This window comes from Mesoplodon mirus, assembly GCF_964341445.2.
Source record: "Mesoplodon mirus genome assembly, chromosome: 6".
NCBI classification, from domain to species: domain Eukaryota; kingdom Metazoa; phylum Chordata; class Mammalia; order Artiodactyla; family Ziphiidae; genus Mesoplodon; species Mesoplodon mirus.
Window position 1 is genome coordinate 55319129 of NC_138982.1, and position 20745 is coordinate 55339873.

General features: G+C 35.6%; 1 protein-coding gene across 5 annotated transcripts in view; it reads right to left on the minus strand.

Moving 5' to 3' along the window:
• The window catches only part of NAALADL2 (N-acetylated alpha-linked acidic dipeptidase like 2), a 1538215-nt gene that overhangs the window by 1230906 nt on the left and 286564 nt on the right, over nt 1-20745 (minus strand). For 4 of the 5 annotated variants that reach the window (XM_082624727.1, XM_082624728.1, XM_082624730.1 and 1 more), the window contains one exon: nt 17561-17623. The exons of the other annotated variant lie outside the window; for it this stretch is intronic. The gene's annotated coding sequence lies outside the window, so the exon portion shown is untranslated. The remainder of the gene's footprint in view (nt 1-17560; nt 17624-20745) is intronic. 5 annotated transcript variants of the gene reach the window in all.

A 20745-nucleotide genomic window follows, 5' to 3' on the forward strand; every position in this document is an offset into this window, starting at 1 on the left:
TTGTCATTTCCTATATAAAATTCTCCATGAGAAATTTCTTTGAGAATTAAGTGACAGAAATAGATATACTTTTAAAATTATAACAATGAATTTGATGGAAACAGTTCAGGTCTCCTTCCTTACTTTGACTGCCAGAAAGTTTACAGCCAAATTCAACTATCAGCTCTAATGAGTATGTATGACCTTGGGATGGCAAGTTTGTATTTTTCTTTTATCTTATCTTTATTTTTTTCTCTACAAATATTCCTTGTTCTTGATGCTCTGTACAAGGCATCTCAAATCTTGTGGCAAATGAGGATGAATTTAAATAAATTTCATACATCAAGCACAAATAACCTCTTATTTGTATTGTAAATGCCTGAATTTTGTTTAGAGAACATTTGGGGTTGAGAAGTTCAGATTAAGGAATAGATAGTTCTTTCCTACTACAATAAAAAAAAAATTATCCAAAAGAGAGAGATCGGATTCAAATAATGCAGTTCTTTTTTTTTTTTTTTTTCCCCAGTATGCGGTCCTCTCACTGTTGTGGCCTCTCCCAGAGCACAGGCTCTGGACACGCAGGCTCAGTGGCCATGGCTCACACAGGACCAGCCGCTCCACGGCATGTGGGATCTTCCCGGACCGGGACACGAACCCATGTCCCCTGCATCAGCAGGCGGACTCTCAACCACTGTGCCACCAGGGAAGCCCCTACAGTTCTTTTTTTAAAGAAAATAAAATCATTCCCATGCAAAACAAAACAAACCCTGTTAGATTTGAAATACAAAAAAACTGGAAAATTCCTTTTCTGCTTCAGTATTTCTAAGATGCCTCCTTTAAAGTTCAAATTTTGAATCCTTTAAATTAATAGTCCTAAACACAATAAAACTGCATACATGTTATTAATTCAGGCAAACCTGAAAAGGTCATTTTAAAAAAGGATTCATATATGAGGTAGGTCAAATCCTGTTTCTCTCAAGCAACACAGATAGATATATTTGAAGAACAAACCCACAAACAGAAAATGTATTTTCAGCATTTGACTCAAAGTTTATACACTTAAGTTTTATCATTCATGAAATGATAAATTACAATTACATATTATTTACAATTATAAATTATAAACATCATGACCATTAAGTGACTGTGGCCCCACAACTTGGGGGATCTTAGTTCCCCAACCAGGGATCAAACCGTGTCCCCTGCAGTAGAAGCACAGAGTCCTAATCACTGGATTGTCAAAATTCCCTAGAACTTAAATTTTCTTTTTATTAATACTTTTTTGGCCTTACCTCATAGCATGTGGGATTTTAGTTCCCAGACCAGAGATCGAACCCATGCCCCTTGCATTGGAAGCACAGAGTCTTAACCACTGAACTGCCAGGGAATTCCCTAGAACTGGAATATTAAAGGAATTCTTTCATGGGGAATTTGTCCTGAAATATATTAGAATTCCATAACAATTAGTTAGTGTCTTAGTTCATTCAGGCTGCTATAACAAAATATCATAGAACTGTGTGGCTTATAAATAACAGAAATTTATTTCTCATAGTAGTGGAGGATGGAAAGTCCAAGTTCAAAGTGCTAGCAGATTCGGTGCCTGGTAAGGGCCTACTTCCTGGTCCATAGACAGCCATCTTTTTACTGTTCCCCTGCAGGACAGAAGTGAATGAGTGAGTTCTCTGGGGCGTCTTTTATGAGGGAACTAATCTCATTCATGAGGGCTCTGCCTCCATGACCTAATCACCTCTCAAATGCCCCAACTCCAAATACCATCACATTAGGAATTAGGTTGTACCATTTGAATCTGGTGGGATACAACATCCAATCTATAGCATATATGTAGACTCAGATATGTCACAGAAAAAATTATGTTCTTCAGGAGACAACTACTATGAAGTGAATGAGTCTGATACTATCCAGTTAATCCACAGGGCATGAGTTGATGATTTTTCACCTATATTTGGAAGTTTTGATCTGTTTTCATCATGGTGTCTGTGTGTTTGTTTGTGTGTATGTGTGTGTGTGTGTCTTTAAATTTGTCTCATTTATCTTTCTGCATGGCTGTTTTTGGCATTATGAACAAATCTACTTGCATGAATTTATAATTCAAAATATGTCAAGGTTAAATAAAAAATATTTAAATAATAAAAAATATTAAAAATATATCATTTCTAATAAACATTCTTCTTTCACTTAAAGTGAATATTCTTCATTCTATTATAATAGAATTCCCTTGTCATATTATTAGACTGTAGAGTACTCTCTAATTATAATCTTTTTTTAAGTCTATATTTGAAATTGCAGAAAACAGGAAGCCATAAAAGGCAATTATTTATTTCTGTAGTTTTTTCCTTCCAAGATCTCACTTTTGTAGTAAGTAGATAGCACTAGGACACTTTATCATATCACAAACACACAAAAAAGAGGAAAAGTAAAAAAAAAAAAAAGCTATATATTAGCGAGTGAATGACCTTCAGCCTGAAGCTTCCATATGTCCCAGTTCATTTCACTAGAATAAGTATTATCAGTATCTCTAGCACATGTCCTCTTCCTGAACTGATAGATAAATAAAGTAGACTCTCCTTTGCCAGAGAGTTTCTAATTAAAAGGCTTGAGTGTTCAATCCAGCATAGAGCATGCACAGACTTAAAAAAAAAATTATCCTACTATAGGAGGCCAGAGATCACACTTCCCCAAGATTTCAGAATGTTGTTTTAGCTGTTCCAGGATGAAGCAAATTGAAAAGTAAAAATTCCACAGCAGAGTGGAATATGTCTATAAAGTTAAAAATGTCTTTAAAGGTATCTATAAGGTTAAAAATAAAATTTATAGTGGTTTATTCAGTCCTCTGTCTTCTTTACTTTCCACACTGAGCACTATATCTTAATTGAGATTATAAAATCTACAAGATAATCTCATATAACTAAAAATCCCATTAAACTACCAAAATATTTTCCAAACCCTGCATTTACAGGTGATGATGATTTCCAAGAATATTAAACTCTTTTATTATAAATGTCATTAATAAGTCTTTCATAGGCATTCATGTTCTAAAATGAGAAACTGTTCACATATTATCAAATGCCTGTGGTCAGGATAACACTGAATCCTGAACTCACGACTTCCAGGAAACAAGTCAGCCCAGTTGGCCCAGCATATTCTTTGCTCTTTAAAAACTTAATATTGCTGCTTCTTACCTCACTAATCTCATCTCTTCATATTATTCACTTATTGAAATTTTCTTATAAATTACTAAGAGTTAAAAGTCCAACTTTCTCTAGGAAACCCTCTCTGAATATTTACAAGGACATTTCTTTTGAGTACTTTTTATTTGAAATTTAGTTTCTGCTACCATATTTTCAATCCTCTCTCTGATTTCCCAAGGGTAGTGTGAGCTCTTTGAAAACTGAAGCAGAACCTGATGTATCTTAATATCATATTTATCTCTTAACCTTATGGAAAGCATCCACATAAGTGAATCATAAACTGCAGAGTTATAAACAAGGGGAATACATTATAATTACACTGGACTTTAGTTGACAATTTTTGTAAGTGCTGATTGAGCAGATACAGAATCCCATGCTTCATTATATCCCCAGAACTTGGAAGCTGGTAGATATTCATTTAACTCATGTTGACTGAATGGTTCAATTAATAAATAGATGACTAAAAGAGGAAGAGAAAAAATAAAAATATTCTTTTCCTGTAACATCTACTACTAGGACAACATTGCATATTGATTAAAGCAACAATAAGAAATTACTTGAACAGATATTTAACCAGAGAAGGTATATGGACAGCAAATAAGCACATGAAAAGATGATCAGCATCATTAGTCAATAAAGAAATAAAAATTAAAATGACAAAGAGATACCATTACATAACTACTAGATTGGCCATAATTAAAAAGACTGACCATACTAAATGTTGAAAATGTGGAGAAATTGGAATTCTCATACACTATTGGTCAGAATGAAAAATGGTACAACAACTTTGGAAAAAAGTTTGGCAGTTTTTTACAGTTATGTTCCAGTTAGTCCACATCTAAGTATTTACTTGAGAGAAATGAACACACATGTTCACACAGACTTGTATACAAATGTTAAAAGTACCTGTATTTGTAATAGCCAAAATCTGAAAATAATCCAAATGTCTATTAACAGTTGAATAAACAAATTGTGTTATATCCATCCAATGGAACATTCTTCAGCAATGAAAAGAAATAATCCATTGGTATTTGCTACAACATGGATACTTCTGAAAATAATTATTCTAAGTAAAAGAAATCAAACAAAAGGTACATACTGAGTGACTCAATTTACATAAAGTTCTAATACATAGTGATGTAATTAACCAGTAGTGAAAGTAAGCAGATCAGGAGTTATTGGGGAGGGGAGTGGTAATGAGGGATTAAAAAGAGTCATGAGGAAACTTCTGTGGGTAGTGAATATCTTATCATCTTGATTGTGATGATGGATCCACAGGTGTAAAGATATGTCAAAACTTCTCAAATTTTACACTTTAAATATGTGTAGTTTGTTGTATGTCAATTTTACAACAATATAGCTGTTCAAAAAGAAAGGCTAAAAGATTCTTGGAATAAAATATCCAATATGTAATCTGATGAAGATGATCAATAAAGAGATATTATTTCAGGTGTCTGACTAGCTTACAACCTCCCTTACTTCTCTGGCAACAGTTTAACAATATTTAGAGGTGGCTCTTAAGTACATGTAAGATATAATTTAATATAATATTTATTAAAATATTCATGAAAATGATTATGATTGTATACAATATTAAAACAATATAATTATTATAAATTTATTGAGATTTTAATATATATTTATAATTATGAATTATAGACATATAATTATATAAATAATCATTCAACTAGTTGAAACTAAAGTCTTCTCAATGCAATTAAAATATAATCCAAACACATCTCCATGGTTTGAAATCTCCCTTCTCATTTACCTTTTTAATGTCATAACACTCTTAAGAATAGATCACTATGCTACAATCATACATTCTTTTCGTTCCTCTCCATTAGGAACATGCCACCCTCCATTTCCCTCAGGGCACCGCATTTGCTGAAGCATTTGTTAAACACTTTCCACAGGTCATCACCTCAATTCCTACCTCCTCAGGGAAGTCATCACCATAATACAATCCAAATAATCCACTGCACCCTTCTCAGTCACTTTTGATCACACCAGCCTGCTTTATTTTCTTTATTGCATTACTTTCTGATTTGTCCTATTTATTTATTTACTGGCTATTGTCTAACTGTCTTTCATCACTAGAATGTAAGAACAATGGCCACGCACTTTGTTTTGTTCATCTCTGTAACCCCAGAGCTTAAAACATGCCTGGAACATAGATAGTTATTCAATAAATGTTTTTTTAATGAGTAAAAGGTCATATACTTAGCATGATTTCAGTGTGGGAAGAAAGCCTGTTGCCAGTAGGTGTTTGCTTCCTAATGGTTGTCCCACGGAGACCAATAAACTGATTTTAAGTGGTTAGCATTGGATGCATATTTTGATGATAGTTTTGGCCATTTAAATAGATTGAATCTAGAATTACAATGACTAGATGTCAACAAGTTCCAAGTGGAATATAAAGTTGAATAAACTGAATTTTAGTCAAGTTATTTTCAAAATGATGTTATTTTTTTAAATGAAGACTTTACTAATTTACTTCTACAATCTTACAGTTATTTGCTAAAAATAGAAATTTTGTGTCAAAAATGCTATAACCTAGGTAACTTCCACTTTCAGCCATTTACTGGACTAGATAAGCCTGTGACATTTCCACAGCAGAACAACTAGATGCTGCACCAAATGTAATTTTGGTCACATTGATGGTTGCAGAAGAAATAAGAGAAATCTTCAAATAGCCAAATAAACAACAACTAAGTAAACAAATACAGAGAGCAATCTGGAGGATAAGAGGGAGAACTGAAATGGACATTCTCAGCAACGTCTATGCAAGGGAAATAATTAAACTTGACACTCCCAGATTCTGCTTGGGAACCTAAAGGGGGACTAAGTTTTCTGAAAGAGTAATTTCTGCAAATTCTCAGCAAAAGCAAATACAGTCCTTTCCAAAGAAATGCATCTTCAAGGCCTCAAGTTTTCCACAGAGCAAAATCAGTCACATATGAGTTCATAAATAGAGCTCATATACACACCATCAACAAGACTTCATGCATGTTATTTGGCAGAAACAACAAAAAGATTTATATCCAAAAGGAAATTAAAAATTAGAGTTAATAGCTAGACACAATAGAATAACTCTTTATGGTATAATGAAAAAGAAACAGCAACATTTTATTTTCAAAAAGTATCAGGAAATGTTGAAACAAATCAAATTATATTTTAGTAATAAAATATAATTGTTTTAATTAGAAATGTGTAGCTAAATGTCTGCCGACACTCTACTGAATAAAGAGTATAAGAAGTGGATTATAAAGCTAAAGAAATTACTCATAAGGCATCAAAAAGAGAAAAGATGATTAAAAATTTAAGGAGTTTAAAATATTTTTAGGGTCAAATGTAAAGGCTAATATTCATCCAAACGGGGTCAAGGGGGAATAGAAGGAAGGAAAGGCAATATTTAAAGAGCTATTCAGGGCTTCCCTGGTGGTGCAGTGGTTGAGAGTCCGCCTGCTGATGCAGGGGACACGGGTTCATGCTCTGGTCTGGGAGGATCCCACATGCTGCGGAGCAGCTGGGCCCATGAGCCATGGCCACTGGGCCTGCGCATCCGGAGCCTGTGCTCCACAATGGGAGAGGCCACAACAGTGAGAGGCCCGAGTGCTGCAAAAAAGAAAAAAAGAAAAAAAAAAAGCTATTCAACTTGGAATTTTCTAAAACTGATAAAAAAGAATGAATTTATATAAACAGGGAGCATTTATCCTAAACAGGATAAAAAATAAGTAAAAGTTGAGAGGCACAATAAAGAAACTGAAGAATCTCAAAAACAAAGAAAATAATTTCAAACAAAGAGAAAAGGCAGTCTGATAATTAGACAGCAGACTTATCAATGGCAACTATGAAAGCCAGAAGACAGTAGAATAATTCAAAACCTTGGGAGGAAATAACTATCTATCTAGATTTATAAAGCTTTTAAAATTATCTTTTAAGAATAAGGGTAAAAACAGTATCATATAAAATTTATGAGAACTTACTACCAATGTGTGATTATATACAAAGCTGTTTGAGATAAAGAATGTAGAAATGAATTTAATAAAGAATCTTACCTGAGACTATTTGTCTAGTACTAAATTCAACATTAATGATTTCTTTTCAGTAAAATAACATTACACATTACATTAAATAATTTAATTTTAATGTTTTTGGTTTTATATCTAATGAGATTTCTGACTGTTTCTATTATGATTATATAAAAGCTCTAAGCTTAGGAAATGCACATGTAGTTTCAAATTTATACATATGTATGTTATGTTTAACGAGAATAATGTAAGTAAAACACAAGTTCATGATACATAGTTTCTATTTAAAAGAGTCCCTGAAATTATTTAAATAAGATAAATACTGAACTGGATAACCCTTAATATCTTCTGCAGCTCTAAAATTATTTAATTTCCTTTCTGCATGAATCATATATGTCATTATCTCATTACCTTCAACTTAGTCTTGGATCTTGCTGTCATTAATCTGTTTAATGGGCATGAAAAAAGAAGCAGACTTCAACCTTTCAAGAATTTGAGCTAAAGAGACTTATTGGAAGCTTTCAAATTCATCTCCATTAGGTCTTCTAATGGATACTACACTTCTGCAAACATGATATTTTACTTGCTTACACAATTCCATGCACAGGAAAATGTAAGTGATTGCACTTTTATGTTGTACACAAGGTTGAAATCTATATATCAAAATACAAAATCTCTATGTAAGTGCTTGCTAACCATCTTTGTAAGAAAATATCACATTCTGACTTTTCTCTGTCCTATTGGCTTCCCACAAGATAAAACAAAATTGCTCTGTAAGGATCAAATTTTAAGTATATAGTAAAATAGTGTCTTCGTTAGCATCTAGAAGCCTTATGTTTCTATGTGTATTTTTTACTGCAAAGTCAAGATCATGCAAAATATTTAAAATTTTATTTAATTATGCATTTGGTAGGTAATTGACAAATGATTGACACATATACATTTACACATATAATTTACATTTATATTATATAAAATATTTTATAATTTTTCATTTTTAAGAGTCTACTTGATTTTTTTGCCTTGTCTTTTTTCTGCTTAAAACCAGCTGCTTTGAATTCTATTGCACCTGCTGAAGGAGAATTTAGTAAGACTTGCTCACAAAAGCTATTTTTACTACCTTCATAAATCACAAGATAAACCATGTAGAATGGTTAAATTTTAAAACACATTCAGAATATTGTTTTTTAATGTCATGATATGTTTACTATTTTTCATCAGGTATGTCTAGATTTCAAATGCATTTAAATACATAATTCTTTTTCAAGAAAAAGGGAGAAAAAAAATCCCACACATCATAGTTTGATAACCCCATAATAGTAATGGAGATAAAGGTATTTGTATTTCATCCTGCCATTAAATAACTAGGTAACTTTTTCAGGTAACTATAGATGCCTGATCCCTAGTTTTTTTCAAAGAGAAAAGAAATTAAGGTGGGGAAGACTTAATGTGTTTACTAAGCTCTATCAACCAAGAGTGTTTTCAACTGTAGGTATCAAAAACTCCAGCTATAATGGCTTAAACAACAAAGGGTTTCTTTTCCCCACATAAAAAGAAGTCAAGCCCTCAAAGTACAAGAAATATTAGTTATGCTGGTCAAAAGACACCCAGGTGCTACAATATATTCTCCCAAATTTGGTCAATGCCTTTTGGTTTGCCTTGTTGCAGGCCATAGTGCCATGTATTACATATCCTTCAGTAAATAACAAGTTATATTGGTCTATTTTATACCAGAAAGAAATGTTATATTTTTCCTGAACATTTCCCATCGCAGTCACCAGCTTGGGTACTCCCTCTTCCATCTCACTATCCTGAACTGAGTCACACATTTACTAAATAAAAAGTAAGGAAGAGACCTTCAAGATGGCAGAGGAGTAAGATGTGGAGATCACATTCCTCCCACAAATACACCAGAAATACATCTACATGTGGAACAACTCCTACAGGTCACCTACTGAACGCTGGGAGAAGACCTTAGACTTCCCAAAAGGCAAGAAACTCCCCAAATACCTGGGTAGGGCAAAAGAAAAAAGAGAGACAAAAGAATAGGGACAGGACCTGCATCTCTGGGAGGGAGCTGTGAAGGAGGAAAAGTTTTCACACACTAGGAAGCTCCTTCACTGGCAGAGACAGGGGGTGGCAGGGGGGAAGCTTCTGAGCCACAGAGGAGAGCACAGCAACAGGGGGGCAGAGGGCAAAGCAGAGACATTCCTGCACAGAGGATGGGTGCCAATCAGCACTCACCAGCCTGAGAGGCCTGACTGCCCACCCGCCAGAACAGGTGGGGGATGGGAGCTGAGGCTCCGTCTTCAGAGGTCAGATTCCAGGGAGAGTAGTGGGGTTGGCTGTGTGAACACAGCCTGAAGGGGGCTAGTGCACGACACCAACTGGGAGGAAGTCTGGGGAAAAGTCTGGAACTGCCTAAGAGGCAACAGACCATTGTTTCGGGGTGTACAAGGAGAGGGGATTCAGAGCACCACCTAAACGAGTTCCAGATATGGGCATGAGCCGCGGCTAAAACAGTGGACACCAGAGACGGGTGTGAAATGCTAAGGCTGCTACTGCAGCCACCAAGAAGTCTGTGTGCAAGCACAGGTCACTATCCACACCTCCTCTCCTGGGAGCCTGTGCAGCTCACCACTGCCACGGTCCCGTGATCCAGTGACAACTTCCCCAGGAGAACACATGACACACCTCAAGCTATTGAAATGGCACACTGGCCTCTGCTGCTGCAGACTTGCCCTGAATTTCATACCCCTCCCTCCCCTTGGCCTAAGTGAGCCAGAGCCCCCTAATAAGCTGCTACTTTAACCCCACCTAGTCTGAGCGAAGAACAGATGCCCTCAGACAACCTACATGCAGAGGCGGGGCCAAATCCAAAGCTGAACCCCAGGAGCTGTGTGAACAAAGAAGAGAAAGGGAAATTTCTCCCAGCAGCCTCAGGAGGAGTGGATTAACTCTCCACAATCAACTTGATGTACCCTGCATCCCTAGAATACCTGAATAGATAACAAATCATCCCAAAATTGAGGCAGTGGACTTTGGGAGCAACTGTAGACTTGGAGTTTGCTTTCTGCATCTACTTTGTTTCCGGTCTTATGTTTATCTTAGTTTAGTATTTAGAGTTTATTATCATTGATAGATATGTTTATAGATTTTGTTGCTCTCTTCCTTTATATATATATAGATAGATAGATAGATAGATAGATAGATAGATAGATAGATAGATAGATATAGATATAGATATAGATATAGATATTTTTTTCTTTTTCCCTTTTTGTGAGTGTGTATGTATATGCTTCTTTGTGTGATTTTGTCTATATAGCTTTGCTTTTACCATTTGTCTTAGGGTTCAGTCTGTCCCTTTTTTCCTTTTTTTTTTTCTGTAGTTTTTAGTGCTTGTTATCATCGGTGGATTTGTTTTTTGGTTTGGTTGCTCTCTTCTTTCTTTCTTTTTTTTATTACTTTTTAATTTTTTTTATTTTAAATAACTTTTAATATTTAATTCTATTCTATTCTAATTGATTCTTTCTTTCTTTCCTTCTTGATGTTTGCTTGCTTTCCTTTTTCTCACTTTTCTTCTGAGCCATGTGGCTAACAGGGTCTTGGTGCTCCAGCAGGTGTCAGCCAGCTGCCTCTGAGGTGGGAGAGCAAGGATCATGATATTGGAACAGCAGAGACCTCCCAATTCCACATAATATAAAATGGCGAAAGCTCTCCCAGAGATCTCCATCTCAACGATAAGACCCAGCTCCACTCAACAACAAGCAAGCTACAGTGCTGGACAACCTATGCCAAACAACTAGCAAGACAGGAATACAACCACACCCATTAGCAGAGAGGCTACCTAAAATCATAGTAAGGTCACAGACACCCCAAAACACACCACTGGACACGGTCCTGCCCACAAGAAAAACAAAATCCATCCCTATACAAAATAACACAGGTACCAGTCCCCTCGAATAGGAAGCCTACACAACCCACTGAACCAACCTTACCAACTGTGGGAAGACATGAAAAACAACAGGAACTACGAACCTGCAGTCTGCGAAAAGGAGACCCCAAACACAGTAAGTTAAGCAAAATGAGAAGACAGAGAAACACACAGCAGATGAAGGAGCAAGGTAAAAACTACCAGACCAAACAAATGAAGAGGAAATAGGCAGTCTACCTGAAAAAGAATTCAGAGTAATGATAGCAAAGATGATCCAAAATCTTGGAAATAGAATGGATAAAATACAAGAAACGTTTAACCGGGAACTAAGAGACCTAAAGAGCAAACAAAAAATGATGAACAACACAATAAATGAAATTAAAAATTCTCTAGAAGTAATTAATGGCAGAATAACTGAGGCAGAAGAACGGATAAGTGACCTGGAAGATAAAATAGTGGAAATAACTACCACAGAGTAGAATAAAGAAAAAATAATGAAAATAATTGAGGAGAGTCTCAGAGACTTCTGGAACAACATTAAACCCATTAACATTCGAATTAAAAGGGTCCCAGAAGAGGAAGAGAAAAAGAAAGGGACTGAGAAAATATTGGAAGAGATTATAGTTTGAAAACTTCCCTAATATGGGAAAAGAAATAGTCAGTCAAGTCAAGGAAGTGCAGAGAGTCCCATACAGGATAAATCCATGGAAAAACATGCCAAGAAACATTAATCAAATTATCAAAAATTAAGTACAAAGAAAAAATATTAAGAGCAGCAAGGGAAAAACAACAAATAAAATACAAGGGAATCACAAAAAGGTTAACATCTGATCTTTCAGCAGAAACTCTGCAAGCCAGAAGGGAGTGGCAGGACATATTTAAACTGATGAAAGGGAAAAACCTACAACCAAAATAACTTTACCCAGCAAGGATCCCACTCAGATTGGACATTGAAATTAAAACCTTTACAAACAAGCAAAAGTTAAAAGAATTCAGCACCACCAAACCAGCTTTACAATAAATACTAAAGGAACTTCTCTAAGTGGGAAACACAAGGGAGGGGAAAGACCTACAATAAGAAACCCAAATAATTAAGAAAATGGTAATAGGAGCATACATATTGATAACTACCTTAAATGTAAATGGATTAAATGCTCCAACCAAAAGACATAGCTTGGCTGAATAGATACAAAAACAAGGCCCATATATATGCTGTCTACAAGAGACCCACTTCAGACCTAGGGAAACATAATGACTAAAGGTGGGGGGGATGGAAAAAGATATTCCATGCAAATGGAAATCAAAAGAAAGCTGGAGTAGCAATACCCATATCAGAAAAAATAGACTTTAAAATAAAGACTATTACAAGAGACAAACAAGGACAGTACATAATGATGAAGGAATCAATCCAAGAAGAAGATATAACAATTGTAAATATTTATGCAGCCAACACAGGAGTACCTCAATACATAAGGCAAATGTTAACAGCCATAAAAGGGAAAATTGATAGTAACACAGTCATAGTAGGGGATTTTAACACCCCACTTTCACCAATGGACAGATCATCCAATATGAAACTAAATAAGGAAGCACAAGCTTTAAATCATACATTTAAAAAGATGGACTTAATTGATATTTATAGGACATTCCATCTGAATACAACAGTATACACTTTCTTCTCAAGTACCCATGGAACATTCTCCAGGATATATCATATCTTCAGGCACAAATTAAGCCTTGGTAAATTTAAGAATATTGAAATCATATCAAATATCTTTTCCAATCACAACTTTATGAGACTAGATATCAATTACAGGAAAAATATCTGTTAAAAAATACAAACATTTGGAGGCTAAACAATACACTATTAAATAACCAATATATTACTGCAGAAATCAAAGAGGAAAGCAAAAAATACCTAGAAACAAATGACAATGAAAACACGACGACCCAAAACCTATGGGATGCAGCAAAAGCAGTTCTAACAGGGAAGTTTACAGCAATACAATCCTACCTGAAGAAACAAAAAAACTCTCAAATAAAAAACCTAACCTTACACCTAAAGCAATTAGAGAAAGAAGAACAAAAAAACCTGAAAGTTAACAGAAGGAAAGAAATCATAAAGACCAGAACAGAAATAAATGAAAAAGAAGTGAAGGAAACGATTGCAAAGATAAATAAGACTAAAAGCAGGTTCTTTGAGAAGATAAACAAAATTGATAAACCATTAGCCAGACTCATCAAGAAAAAAAGGGAGAAGACTCAGATCGGTTGAATTAGAAATGAAAAAGAAGTAACAACTGACACTGCAGAAATACAAAGGATCATGAGAGATTACTACACGCAATTATATGCCAATAAAATGGACAATCTGGAAGAATGAACAAATTCTTAGAAATGCACAACCTTCTGTGACTGAACCAGGAAGAAATAGGAAATATAAACAGGCAAATAACAAGCACTGAAATTGAGACTGTGATTAAAAATCTTCTAATGAGCTAAAGTGCAGGACCAGATGGCTTCACAGGTGAATTCTATCAAACATTAAGGGAAGAGCTAACACCTATCCTTCTCAAACTCTTCCAAAATATTGCAGAGGAAGGCACACTCCCAAATTCATTCTATGAGGCCACCATCACCCTGATACCAAAACCAGACAAAGATGTCACAAAGAAAGGAAGCTACAGGCCAATATCATTGATCAACAAAGATGCAAAAATCGTCCACAAACTACTAGCAAACAGAATCCAATAGCACATTAAAAGGATCATACAACATGGTCATGTGGGGTTTGTCCCAGGAATGCAAGGAGTCTTCAATACATGCAAATCAAACAATGTGATAAAACATATGAAAAAATTGGAGAACAACCATATGATCATTTCAATAGAAGCAGAAAAAGCTTTTGACAAAATTCAACACCCATTCATGATAAAAACTCTGCAGAAAGTAGGCATAGAGGGAAATTACCTCAACATAATAAAGGCCATATATGACAAACCCAGAGCCAACATCATTCTCAATGGCGAAAAACTGAAACCATTTCCTCTAAGATCAGGAACAAGACAAGGTTGTCCACTCTCAACACTATTATTCAACATAGTTTTGGAAGTTTTAGACACAGAAATCAGAGAAGAAAAATAAATAAAAGGAATCTAAATTGGAAAAGAAGCAATAAAAAGCTGTCACTGTTTGCAGATGACATGATACTATACATAGAGAATCCTAAAGATGCTAGCAGAAAACTACTAGAGCTAATCAATGAATTTGGTAAAGTAACAGGATAAAAAATTAATGAACAGAAATCTCTTGTATTCCTACACACTAATGATGAAAAATCTGTAAGAGAAATTAAGGAAACAATCTCATTTACCATTGCAACAAAAAGAATAAAGTACCTTGGAATAAATCTACCTAGGGAGAAAAAAGACCTGTATGCAGAAAATTATAAGACACTGATGAAAGAAATGAAAGTTGATACAAACAGATGGAGAGATATACCATGTTCTTGGAATGGAAGAATCAACATTGTGAAAATGACCATACTACCCAAAGCAGTCTACAGATTCAAGGCAATCCCTATCAAACTACAATGGCGTTTTTCACAGAACCAGAATAAAAAATTTCACAATTTGTATGGAAACACAGAAGACCCCGAATACCCAAATCAATCTTAAGAAAGAAAAACGGAGCTCGAGGAATCAGGTACCTGACTTCAGACTATACTACACAGCTACAGTAATGAAGACAATATTATACAGGCACAAAAACACAAATATAGATCAATGAAACAGGATAGAAAGCCCAGGGATAAACCCACGCACATATAGTCACCTTATCTTTGATAAAGAAGGCAAGAATACACAATGGAAGAGAGACAGCCTCTTCAATAAGTGGTGTTGGGCAAACTGGACAGCTACATGGAAAAGAATGAAATTAGAACACTCCCTAACACCATACACAAAAATAAACTCAAAATGGATTAAAGACCTAAATGTAAGGCCAGACACTATAAAATTCTTAGAGGAAAAGATAGGCAGAACACTCTATGACATAAATCACAGCAGGATTCTTTTTGAGTCACCTCCTAGAGTAATGGAAATAAAAACAAAAATAAACAAGTGGGACCTAATGAAACTTCAAAGCTTTTGTACAGCAAAGGAAACCATAAAGAAGATGAAAAGACAACACTCAGAATGGGAGAAAATATTCACAAATGAAGCAACTGACAAAGGATTAATCTCCAATATTTACAAGCAGCCCATGAAACTCAATATCAAAAAACAAACAATCCAATCCAAAAATGGGCAGAAGACCTAAATAGCCATTTCTCCAAAGAAGATATACAGATTGCCAACAAACATATGAAAGGATGCTCAACATCACTAATCATTAGAGAAATACAAATCAAAACTACAATGAGGTATCACTTCACACTGGTCAGAATGGCCATCATCAAAAAATCTACAAACAATAAATGCTGGAGAGGGTGTGGAGAAAAGGGAACCCTCTTGCACTGTTGGTGGGAATGTAAATTGATACAGCCACTATGGAGAACAGTATGGAGGTTCCTTAAAAAGCTAATAATAGAACTACCATATAACCCAGAAATCCCACTACTGGGCATATACCCTGAGAAAACCATAATTCAAAAAGTCATGTACCACAGTGTTCATTGCAGCTCTATTTACAATAGCCAGGACATGGAAGTGACCTAAGTGCCCATTGACAGATGAATGGATAAAGAAGATGTGGCACATATATACAATGGAATATTATTCAGCCATAAAATGAAATGAAACTGAGTTATTTGTAGTGAGGTGGATGGACCTAGAGTCTGTCATACAGAGTGAAGTAAGTCAGAAAGAGAAAAATAAATACCGTACACTAACATATATATATGGAATCTAAAAAAAAAAAAATGTTTCTGAAGAACCTCACGGCAGGAGAGGCATAAAGACACAGACATAGAGTATATACTTGAGGACACATGGAGGGAGAAGTGTAAGCTGGGACAAAGTGAGAGAGTGGCATGGACATATATACACTGCCAAATGTAAAATAGATAGCTAGTGGGAAGCAGCTCCATAGCACAGGGAGATCAGTTCTGTGCTTTGTGACCACCTAGAGGGGTGGGATAGGGAGGGTGGGAGGGAGATGCAAGAGGGAGGGGATATGGGGATATATGTGTACGTTTAGCTGATTAACTTTGTTATAAAGCAGAAACTAACACACCATTGTAAAGCAATAATACTCCAATAAAGATGCTAAAAAAAAAGTTAGCTGGACAAAGAGGGTAACATGATTAGCAGAACTGGGTTAAACCAGAGTTTCTTGCTGGGGAAACTAGTAGTACTTGAAGCTGGAAAATTCTTTGTTATACAGGACAATTCTGTACATTCCAGGACATGTAGCATCTACAACCCAAAGGGACTGAATGTCAATATTATCTCTTAGCCCTTTTGACACTAAAACATGCTCAAATGTTTCTAAATGCCCCTTAGAGGTATGGTACTTCCATTAGCTGAAGTTGGGCACATTTCTACCCTGAACAAGACTGGAATTCTGTTGCAAATTCAGATATGATGAATGGATACTTGGTAGGCAATCATAATGCCTACAATGAATTCTAAGTTCCCTTTTAGTTCTAATGTATACAGTTCTATGAAGATACATTAGTCTTAGACAACATATTTGAGTATAAAAAAATATTTTTCTATTCCAACAGTGCATTCTCACAACTAAAAAGTTCTATAACATTTTTCAATATAAGCAGAAATATTTCTTTTCATTTCAGCACAACATTGTTACACTAACCTAGTGATGAACATTGTAACATTTTCAGATATTTTGCATTTTTGGGGGGAAATCAATGTTTCAATTCATATTGGAGAAAAGGAGAGAAATCAAAAGCTCCAAGCAGAAACTACAAGAGCCAATAGTTATACCAACAATGTCTTAAGTCCATGTTTCATGACAAAGGTGAGAGTGGAAGAATATGAACTCCTGAACTTACTCTGAGTACTGAAATGTTTGCTAGTTCCTTTCCACTGATACTTTTAAGTAAGGTATCTATATTGCATTAAGTGTAATGAAATTAAAGTGTTCTTATTTCACATAGTTCTAGTGTAGACTATGGACACATGATAACAGAGGTCCTGTCTTGTTCATATTTTACTGCCTAGCATAGAATGTAGCAAATAATGCTCATTAAAAGTTTATTGAACAAATGAGTTTCTATCTTTGAATTGTACACCTAAGAAACTTGCAGCAATGGAAAAAATACACAATAAAACCCTTTTCTATGTCTTCACAAAGTCTTTTGTATCATATTTTTGTGTACTTAAAATTATAAATGTACTCAAATACTGAGCAAATAAGAATAAAATTTCCTTGCTTCTCACCTAAAAGCAATGGTCTCTGGAGCACTTGGGTTCCATAGAGGTTCCTCTAGTTTAGGGGTAGGCCTGTTGGATGATGAACAGAACAAAGAAGATTAATAGGTAGAGCTTGACCTTTTACACCTGCTTTGACTATGTATTCTATTTTTATATATTTTATTTATTTGTATTCTGGGTAAAATTTTAGCATAAGTTCAACTACTAAAAATAATTTCAGAACACTGGCCTACAAAATGGACAGGTGTTATGTCATTGTTGCTTCATTCCCAGGTATGGAAAATATCTTCAAAGTCTGCTCAACAAAGTTCACTTTCCAAAAAAGGTTAATCATTGTTCAAGGCAAGTTACCTTGATGATACCCATCAGAAAAGTAGGGACTGGAATTTTTTCTTCATTTGTGTCAATAGCACTGCCCCCTAAAAACAGAAATGCAAATTGCCCTTGAAGTGAAGATTATTTTGTTCAATGTTCATATTAAAACTGTGCAGGCTTCCTTGGTGGTGCAGTGGTTGAGTCCACCTGCCGATGCAGGGGATACAGGTTTGTGCCCCGGTCCGGGAGGATCCCACATGCCGCGGAGCAGCTAGGCCCGTGAGCCATGGCCACTGAGCCTGTGCGTCCGGAGCCTGTGCTCTGCAACGGGAGAGGCCACAACAGTGAGGCCCGTGTACCACAAAAAAAACAAACAAAAAAATAAAACTGTGCAAGGTGCTGGGGAAAGGAATTAATAGGACATGATCTTTTCCCTCAAGGAATTTAGTAGATAGCACATAATAGATATGTAAATATGTCTCTTCTTTTCTTAGAGAACCAGTTCAACCTATGACCCTCATAAGAACAGCCCAACGTAATGCAGACTTCATCCTTTCAGCCATAGTACTTAGACCAAAAGCAGACAACTTATACACATTCAGCCAATTACATTCTCTCTACCTGAAATTTGAAATTAGGCCAGTGATTCTGAGTCAGTGATCTAAGAAGAAGAGATGGGGAAGTGTGCAGCAAAAAAGGGTCCATGCTAGCCACATATGGACTGAAATTATGAAGGAGCAGAGACTGAGGGGCTTACAAAGATAACCAGTTTGCATAATTAAATGAAAGAAATGTGTGAAGAAAGAAATAAGGAGAAAAGAATAAATGTCCCCAGAGACAGAGAGAAGAAACTATATCTTTCCAGTCCACATGAAGCCCAACGATATTGCTGACAAATGGATTCTATGCTATTTCCCAGGATCTTTATAATGCACCACCTTTTGATGTAGTTAGTTTGAGTGGGTGTGGCTTCCTCTTTCTTCAGCTAAATGCTTCCTGCTAGAAGTAGGAGACTGGCAGGCAAACTATAGACACAACACTCTGTAAACCCCACAAATGTTATTATCATTATCTATGCTATACTGACTTTTGAATTTCCTCTTTATCTTTCATTCTTTATCTTATTCTTTATATCCTTTGCTTCCTATACCTCTCCGCCTCATTTTACTAATATTCGGCTTTATTTCCTTTCTTAGTTTTTCAATTTTACCCCCCAATTCTGAATAGTGCCTAAGAATTATTACAGTGCTTACAGGCAATTCAAAGACATCATGTCACGTCAACCTTTCCAACATAATCCCAATTGTATTGCCAGTAAGAAACAAAATAAAAGTTGTATTAGCTTTAGGGTCATAGATTCTGAATACTAGACCTAGAAAGTTTCTTGTTAGTGAAATAAGAAATAAAACACGAACAATTCATATTCTAAACAATATGTAAGAAAATTTTTTTGGAGCTTATAGATAAAATGTGTTTTAAGAAAGACTCAGGGCTCTGTAGTTTACTTCTTCTAAGTAAAAACATTTGAAAGTTTGACATGAATTAAGAAAGTGAAATGCAATGAGCTCTCCATGTCATAAAACAGCAGGTTTTCATACACTCAAGCTGCTTGGGCTTTGACATTCTAAATGGACCCAAATTAGACAATAATGATCAAGGCTAAGAAAATCCTGGTGAGTAATTACCAGATGTGAAGACCTGATGGTCAAGGTCATGTTGGATAATTATCATCTATTGGGTTTTAATCCCCAAGAAATATCATTTACTGAGGCTTCTACTTTGATCACAGACTTAAAGGGAAGCAGAAACACTGATTTTCATTTATTCTTTTACTGGTTTCTACTTATATCTACATGTTGAATTTCACAAAATGCAGGAATTCACCTATGTCTCTACAAACAGGACACTCAATATCAGTTACTCTATCATCAGATTGAATTAAGAAACAAAATGGAGCAGAGTATGAAAAATATTTAAAAGCTATAATAGGGCTTCCCTGGTGGCACAGTGGTTGAGAGTCCGCCTGCTGATGCAGGGGACACGGGTTCATGCCCCAGTCCTGGAAGATCCCACATGCTGCGGAGTGGCTGGGCCTGTTAGCCATGGCCTCTGAGCCTGTGTGTCTGGAGCTTGTGCTCTGCAATGGGAGAGGCCACAACAGTGAGAGGCCCGTGTACCGCAAAAAAAAAAAAAAAAAAAAAAGCTATAATAATATTTACAGCATTTTAAATAACATATAGCATATACATTACCCTCATAAAAACATATGAGATAAAAATAGTCACGTTTATTTTGGTGCCTTAGGTGTCAGGAGTACTCAGAATTGTATTTCATTTAATCCTAAAAACATTATTGAGGTGTATACCATTATCTTTAATGATGTAAAGTTTGAGATGGGAATAGGTTTAGTAACTTGTCTTTAAAGACTCCCAATCTTTCTGTGTTCATGGTATGCTTCGAGTCTCAGTAATTATTCCATGGTGTCAGAGGCTAAAAGACAAAAGTAACAGAGAACATCCAGGATGGCAACATTAGGAGCTCTCAGACCCTCTCTCCAATGAGACAATCATAACAGGTAAAAATTACAGAAAATATGACCGCTTGAAGTTTATGAAAATTGTCCTAAGGGTGTACAGAAAAAAAGGAAATATTTGTTCAAGAAAATCTACTAAATCTCAGTACAAACAGCAAGAGTCTGTCACTTGAGCCACAACCTGCTTCCTCCCTTTGCTCTCCAGCTTAGTGTGATTCAAACTACACTCCAAGTGGATGGGGTCAAAAATGCAAGGCTCCCTCTCTCCAACTCTCAGACACAGACTGTGATATCTCTACAGGAGAGCCTGGCTATGAGAATTTCTCATCATCTTCCTCCTCTG